This window comes from Petromyzon marinus, unplaced genomic scaffold, assembly GCF_048934315.1.
Source record: "Petromyzon marinus isolate PM22_M1 ecotype Great Lakes invasive population unplaced genomic scaffold, UKy_Petmar_22M1.pri1.0 PM_G_Scaffold_30, whole genome shotgun sequence".
NCBI lineage: Eukaryota > Metazoa > Chordata > Hyperoartia > Petromyzontiformes > Petromyzontidae > Petromyzon > Petromyzon marinus.
Genome location: NW_027422873.1, coordinates 1,673,735 through 1,683,250, shown reverse-complemented (window position 1 = coordinate 1,683,250; position 9,516 = coordinate 1,673,735).

Genomic DNA, 9,516 nt, shown 5'->3' with positions numbered 1-9,516 from the left:
ATGTGTTAAGGATTGGATACGAATCAAAGACCGAGTGCCGTGTTGTGTAACAATTCAAGTATACGAGTTTTCATAATATAAAGTTAAGGTTTGATAGAATAGTTCGCATGTTTTTAATCTCTCTCTCAACAACCGATCGATTGCGTTACGCGTCGGGAATTAACCACAGGTGCAGCTATCGAGGTGAAACAACGCAATTTGTGATGGTATCATGTTAACGCTGTGTTGAAATTCCAAAATCCCGAGATTGAGTTTTCATATTATCCAAAAATTAAAGTTAGCTAGAAAATAAAATTGATTAAAGCAGGTTTGTGTGTGATTCTTCCTGAAATTCTGCATAATATTGTTCTGCGTATGAGATCTGAATCCTGGGGACCTATCATAAGCACACTATCACAACACAATCCATAACACACATAATTCATAATGTTCAATCAAGAGTAATCGTATCCTTATCGATAATACGGAATTAAAGAGCAGAGTCGAATCGACTCTCTCATTCACGCTCACAACGCCTGCGTCACTGCATACGATTAATTGCGTCATTCCAATTCATAACACAATCCTAGTCACCGAGGCTCGACCCGATAATATATAACTACCTACATTATCATAACCATGCCCACTCGCATAAATTAATACGAGTATCTCTCGAATCAGCATAATTTATGCACATAATTACACCAATTAACATAAATACAGATAAATTATGGAAATTTCAAATTTCATTTAATTTTCATTATTTTCATCAATTTTCATAACACCTATATATACAACAGTGTACACAGACACAGTGTACACACACACACTGTACACACACACAGTGTACACACACACTGTACACACAGTGTAAACACGCAGTATAAACACAGAGTGTACACACACACAGTGTAAACACACACAGAGTAAACACACACAGTGTAAACACAGTGTAAACACACAGTGTACACACACAGAGTGTACACACACAGTGTACACACACAAACAGTGTACACACACATTGTGTACACACATGTACACACACACATTGTGTATACACACAGTGTACACACACACAGTGTACACACTGTGCACACACAGTGTACACACACAGTGTACACACACACAGTGTACACACAGACACATTGCGTACACACACAGTGTACACACAGACACATTGCGTACACACACATTGTATACACACACAGTGTACACAAACACTGTACACACACAGTGTACACACACATATTGTGTACATACACACAGTGTACACACACACAGTGTACACACACACACGGTGTACACACAAACAGTGTATACACACAGTGTACACACACACATTGCACACACACAGTATATACACAGTGTGCACACACAGTATATACACACACACAGTGTACACACACACAGTGTACACACACAGTGTACACACACACAGTGTACACACACACAGTGTACACACACACTGTCCACACACACACAGTGTACACACACACTGTCCACACACACACAGTGTACACACACACAGTGCACACACACATAACATACACACAGTGTACACACACACAGTGTACACACACACACACAGTGTACACACACACAGTGTACACACATACACACAGTGTACACACACACACACAGTGTACACACACACAGTGTACACACACACAGTGTACACACACACACGGTGTATACACAATAATGTCCACGTTGTTGTAGCTGAGCCCACACACCCAAGGGAGGGAGCAATGAAAATGAATCTAAATCAACTTAAACTCCAACTCTGTGACGTCACCACTCAGCATTGCTTCATCGGCGTGAAACGCCAGGGGGAGGTGTACCTCGCTAGTGACGTCATGTCACCAAGGTATTCCACCGCGCTCTTGAGCGTGACGTCGCCTCCGCTTGGGTCACTGCCGATTGCGTTCCAGTGGCAATCCTTATTTGGGCAAAGCTACGCCCAGTGACGGCAACTCATTAACATAATGTGTTCGTTAAAGCCGTCGCGAGTTTATTGCGACGAGTTCATTGCCCACGACAAATGGGACGAGTGACATTAACATAATTTATTTATTCTCTAATTTATTCAGATACGGAGCCGCTCATTGTGGGAGGAGCGTGCCTCGTACCCCGGATGTGACGTCATGGCACCTGCAGCTGCGTGACGTCATGAGGTAACAAATCCAAGGTGAGAAATTCTCATTGCGATTGTGGTTGTGGTGGTGGTGGTGGTTGTTGTTGTTTACCAAGGTAGAGCTTCGCTCTCTCTCTCGTAGGGATGTCAGTTGAATAGCAGCGAGCATGGGAATCGATGTCCAGGTTGGAACTTTACAACGCGGGGCCTAGCCACGCGGGGCCTTGCCTCCTGCCCTCGCCTGATTGCATTCACTTTAATTATCTCGCTTAAGTTTAATTTGTCTTCACCCGGCTCGCCACTTTGTAACTTTGTTTTATTGTAAATATTCACGCAGTTTTTATTTTCGTTCTTTTGTTAGCAGGCCAAGCCCGCTTGAGCTGCTATACCGCTCTTGTTATCAGAAGCAACCTGCCCACAACAACACAAGGTGAGGCTTTGTCAACGTGTGTGAATGTTTTGACTTAAAACTTTGGTGACTGCAGGAATTAATATTCTTGGTTCTTTCGGTAAAGTCACGTAGATAGAAAATAAAATAAAAATAACATAATAAACATAAAAATATATTAAATAAAGCAAAAAAAACCCGCGTTTTGATTGCAACTCAAGTGGTCTTTATTTAATGTAATTGTATTATCTGTTATTGTTATTTTCTATCTACGTAACTTTACTGAAAGAAACAAGAATACGTGTGTCAATGTCTATCGGTCAAAGACGCTAAACGGAGATACGCGCAAACTCCAAATATACAGCAGGCGTCAGGGTCGGGATCGAACCCACGACTTCCTGTATACCAGGTGAGGTAGTTAACATCTCACCACGGAGAGAGACACGCAAACTCCAGTTAGCCTCGGCTATGTTCGTTGATCCTCAATTAATTACTTGGTGGAGTGAGGAAGCATTCATGCCAAGCAGATGAAGGTGGCCAGGCATGATTCTAGACACGCCACCGCCTGTTTACCCAGTGACAGTGTACAGTTTGTGTTTGCAGTAACGTCTATTAACTCTGTTGAACACGGACGTTATAGCGTAACAATAGTTTACTTTTGTTTTCCTCTGGAACTCTTTATAAGAATGGAAACTGGAGGTGGACACAGCACGCACATGCAGCTGAAGTCGGAACTGTTCATCCCAGCATTTAAGGACATCTGAGCCTGGATTCACACCTCTGCCTAACACAAATAGTATTGTTTTCAACACCCTTTGCTATGTCAGCTGAATTTAGCTTTCATAAATATTCCTTTTGTAGCCAGACAGCTGAAATTGTGTGCTCGGAGTTTTGGGTGAACATTCATTTTGAAGATACGAGGACTTCCAGGCATGTTTATAACCATTTGCCCTCTCATTGTGTGCCATAACAGCCCTGTGATGAATTTGGGAAGCGTTTTTACTACATCATTAATATATGAATAAGTATAGACGTGTAAGTCACGTGTTACTGTGTATATATGCTTTCCTCTGTGCATCGATACTGACGTGTAGATGGTGTGGATATTATTTTTTTCTGTCTGCAGCTGACGCTTCCTCTGACGCTTCCTCTGCAGAATTGGTCTGATGGAGCAAATGCACTCAGCGCAGCTCGGTATGACAAGGCTCCAATGCGACCGGTGTGCATACAGCACGGATCGGACTGGAAATTTGACACGGCACCAGAGAACACACACAGGAGAGAAACCCTTCAGGTGCACTCTGTGCGGGATGGCGTTTGCACAGTCTCCACATCTTCAAGTACACCAGAGAACACACACGGGAGAGAAACCCTTCAAGTGCACTGTGTGTGGGAAGGCATTTGCATGTTCATCTAATCTTGTAGAACACCAGAGAACACACACGGGAGAGAAACCCTTCAAGTGCAGTGTTTGTGGGAAAGCATTTTCACGGTCACCTGCTCTTGTAATACACCAGAGAACACACACGAGAGAGAAACCCTTCAAGTGCACTGTGTGTGGGAAAGCATTTTCAGATTCATCTGCTCTTAAACCACACCAGAGAACACACACGGGAGAGAAACCCTTCAAGTGCAGTGTGTGTGGGAAGACATTTTCAAATTCATCAAATCTTCAAGTACACCAGAGAACACAGAAGCTTCAGAAGATCCACAAGGAGTGCAGTCTGAAATCAGCTTGTGAAAGTCAAAGTGCCGCAATGAGCCCATCCCTCGTGAAACACGAACCCGAAGAAAATCCCAGCTTGGACACTTTTAAAGGTATCGAGGTGAAATATGAAGAGGTGATGGTGAAATGTGAAGAAGTGATGGTGAAGAGCGAAGAAGTGATGGTGAAGAGCGAAGAAGTGAAGGTGAAATGTGAAGATGAAGATTCAACTCCAAAATGGGACCTTCACATCGATGGAGACAACGTGAAGCAGGAGGAGAATTCTGACTGTGAGGCAGAGCGAGGCAACTCCCAGCAGTTTATGGAAGTTTAGGTGTGGGTGGACTTCCTCCGAGACAATACAAAGTCAAGTGGAGACCCGGTAGATGTGTAAGCTTGAGATGATGTCGCTCCAATAGATGCACCTTTGTCAAAGGCCTTCAATGACAAGAACGTGAAGTTGGACACTCAGTTGATAGGTTCAACCTGCAGAGTAAGGGCGGCCAGTCTTTGTGGACCTGTGGGTTGGGTAGATCTTTAACCGGGAGCGAGAAACAATAAGCTCCCAAGCATTCACTATGTTATAATAATTGCATTTACACGGTGCTTGCTTAATCGCCTCAGCAACTCAGAGTTTTGTGTCGTACCTCGTCTGAAACACTCGAAGAGCATCCCCAAGTAGCAGCTGCCCCTGTGTGGCACAAGGTGGTGGCCCTGCATCGGCCTGCATGTGGACAAGAGCCTGTCAGTAGGGGGCGATGATTGATGTGTCATCCCAGTTGTGTAGTTTGTAGGCAATGTTTATTCCAAGCTTTCGTGACTGCAGGAATCCACACTCTTGAGTTATTTCGGTAAAGTCACCACGTGGGTAGAAACATAACAGACCACGGCGTTTAGATCACAACACAAGCAATCGTCATCAGGTGGGACAACCACAGCAAGAAGAAGACGCTGAAGTAGTAGGCGCCTACTCCAGCAGTTTCTGCTTATTGCTGCTGTGCTTGTCCCACCTGATGACGATTGCTTGTGTTGCCATCGAAACGCCGTGATCTTTTATTTGTAGCTAATGTTTAGAATTTGCTACATTTTGACCCAGACGCTAGCATGCAACGGCCTACTCGTTTTGAATGACGCAACAATAGTACGGTGTACATACACTGTTAAGCAGACGGTGCGTATTTGTAAAATTACTTCTTGTTAATACGATGTAACGTGATGCAGTCAATTTCGCTGCAGTAATTCAATGTTGTTGATATGCCCGTCAATCATTTAGAATTAATACTTGTCTGATTGTGCGCGTACATGTAACATTTTGTCTGAGGGTCACACATTGAATAAGTGATGTTAGGACAAAGTGTGTGTGTGTGTTTGGAAGTATCCTGTACAGATATCTCAAGTGAGACCCGTTGTTCTTGTGATACAGGTCAAAGGGTGCTTTTGTGTTTCACGAAGCGTCGGCCTCTGCAGCAACTCATCGTCTTTGAAATAGGGAGCACGCTCGGATCATTCATCGTTACAAGGCATACCACTTGAAAGTTACACGTATAGGAGGAGGTACATTCTCTACAACACGAATTGTAGTTTTGTCTTACGTGTTGACGTAGATTTTGTCTAACTAGGACTAGAAATGCACCTTGCTGGTTCACGTCTGGATGTTCGTACCTATCGCTTGAAGCAAACCCCACTGCTGCTGCTGTTGAGACGCTGTGCACCAATGAGGGTCCGAGCATTTTAGGGCCTTCGGCCAGGAAAGTCACAACATTTACGGCACACGAAGGACGCATTCACGCCAGCGCCCCGTGCTCCGTTTTGAAGATTTAAAATTAAACATCTTTGAATCGTGTTGTGTTTTGAACCGCCTCAGCATCTCGGAGTTTTGTGTCGTACCTCGTTTGAAACACTCGAAGAGCATCCCCAAGTAGCAGCTGCCCCTGTGTGGCACAGGGTGGTGGCCCTGCACCGGCCTGCATGTGGACAAGAGCCTGTCAGTAGGGGGCGATGATTGATGCGTCATCTCAGTTGTGTAGTTTGTAGGCAATCTTGATTCGAAGCTTTCGTGACTGCAGGAATCCACACTCTTGAGTTCTTTCGGTAAAGTCACCACGTGAGTAGAAACATAACAGGTCACGGAGTTTAGATCACAACACAAGCAATCGTCATCAGGGGGGACAACCACAGCAAGAGAAACTCCTGAAGTAGTAGGCGCCTACTCCAGCAGCTTCTTCTTGCTGCTGTGCTTGTCCCACGTGATGACGATTGCTTGTGTTGCCATCGAAGTGCCGTGATCTATTATTTGTAGCGTAATGTTTAGAATTTGCTACATTTTGACCCAGACGCCAGCATGCAACGGCCTACTCGTTTTGAATGATGCAACAATAGTACGGTGTACATACACTGTTAAGCAGACGGTGCGTATTTGTAAAATAACTTCTTGTTAATACGATGTAACGTGATGCAGTCAATTTCGCTGCAGTAATTCAATGTTGCTAATATGCCTGTCAATGATTTAGAATGAATACTTGTCTGATTGTGCATGTAACATTTTGTCTGAGGGTCACACATTGAATAAGTGATGTTAGGACAAAGTGTGTGTGTTTTGGAAGTAACCTGGACAGAAAACTCAGGTGAGACCCGTTGTTCTTGTGATACAGATCAAACGGTGTTTTTGTGTTTCACGAAGCGTCTGGAGCAACTCATTGTCTTTGAAATAGGGAGCACGCTCGGATCATTCATCAGTTACAAGGCATACCACTTAAAAGTTACACGTATAGGAAGAGGTACATTCTCTACAACACGAATTGTAGTTTTGTCTTACGTGTCGACATAGATTTTGTCTAACTAGGACTAGAAATGCTCCTTGCTGATTCACGTCTGGATGTTCGTAACCATCGGTTGAAGCAAACCCCACTGCTGTTGTTGAGACGCTGTGCACCAATAAGGGTCCAACACATTGACGGCCTTCAGGCCAGGAAAGTCACAACATTTGCACACGAAGGACGCATTCACGCAAGTACCCCATGCTCCGTTTTGAAGTTTTAAAATGAAACATCTTTGAATTGTGTTGTGTTTTGAATTAGATGATTTTATTTCTTCATTAAAAGCTTGTATCAATTTACATCTGGATGACTCCATTGAAAAGGACATTTCGTGTGAATTTTCTCTCGTCATTAAGTAGATGGCCTTGCCGGGGGTTCGGTTCAATGCGGACACAAACAGTGTACACACACACAGTGTACACACACACAGTGTACACACACAGTATATACACACAGTGTACACACACATAGTGTACACACACACACACACACAGTGTACACATAGTGTACACACACAGTGTACACACACAGTGTACACACACAGTTTACACACACAGTGTATACGCAGTGTACACACAGTGAACACATACAGTGTACACACACACAGTGTATGTACACAGTGTAAACACACGTAGTGTACACACACTGTATACACAGTGTACACACAGTGTACACACACAGTGCACACACAGTGTACACACACAGGGTACACACACAGTGTACACACACACTGTATACACAGTGTACACACACACAGTGTACACACACACAGTGTACACAGTGTACACACACACAGTGTACACACACTGTACACACTGTACACACATACAGTGTACACACAGTGTACACACAGGGTACACAGTGTACACACACACAGTGTACACACACACAGTGACACAGTGTACACACACAGTGTATATACATAGTGTACACACACAGTGTGTGCACACGCAGTATATATACACACGCAGTATATACACACTGACACAGTGACGCACACATAGTGACACACACAGTGACACAGTGACACACACAGTGACACACACAGCGACACACAGTGACACACAGTGTATACACAGTGTACACACAGTGAACACATACAGTGTACACACACACAGTGTATGTACACAGTGTAAACACACGTAGTGTACACACACTGTATACACAGTGTACACACAGTGTACACACACACAGTGCACACACAGTGTACACACACAGGGTACACCCACAGTGTACACACACACTGTATACACAGTGTACACACACACAGTGTACACACACACAGTGTACACAGTGTACACACACACAGTGTACACACACTGTACACACTGTACACACATACAGTGTGCACACAGTGTACACACAGGGTACACAGTGTACACACACACAGTGTACACACACACAGTGACACAGTGTACACACACAGTGTGTGCACACGCAGTATATATACACACGCAGTATATACACACTGACACAGTGACGCACACATAGTGACACACACAGTGACACAGTGACACACACAGTGACACACAGTGTATACACACAGTGTACACACACAGTGTATACAAACGGTGTACACACACTGTATACAAACAGTGTACACACAATTCTAGATTTAAAGCTTTCGTGACTGCTAGGATCCATACTCTTTGGTTCTATTCTATTAACAGACAACGGGAAAAGAAGTCGCAACTCATCGAGACGCTGACCTTCCTCAAAAGATGCCGCGATCACAAGCTTAAGGGTCGTGATCTAAGCGTGGCTTCTCTCACTCCAGCGCTGTCCTCCAGGCAGTCTCGTCCCTTCACCTGATGAAGGCCGCTTGTGTTGTGGCCGAAACGTCGTGATTTTTATTTTATTTTCACCTACGTGACTTTACCCAATAGAACCAAAGAGTATAGTGTACACACACACAGTGTATACACACAGTGTACACACACACACAATGTACACACACACGCAGTGTACACACAATGTACACACACAGTACACACACACACAATGTACACACACAGTGTACACACACACAGTGTACACACACACAGTGTGCACACACAGTGTATACACATAGTGTACACACACAGTGTACACACACACAGTGACACACACAGTGTACACACACAGTGTACACACACACAGTGTACACAAACAGTGTACACACACACAGTATACACACACAGTGTACACACACACAGTGTACACACAGTGTATACACAGTGTACACACACACAGTGTACATACAGTGTGCACACAATGTACACACACATTGTACACACACAGTGTACACACACAGTGTACACACACATTGTACATACAGTATATACACAGTGTACACACACAGGGTACACACACAGTGTATATATACACACTGTACACACACACAGTGACACACAGTGTACACACACACAGTGACACACAGTGACACACACAGTGTATACACAATAATGTCCACGTTGTTGTTGCTGAGCTCACACACCCAAGGGAGGGAGCAATG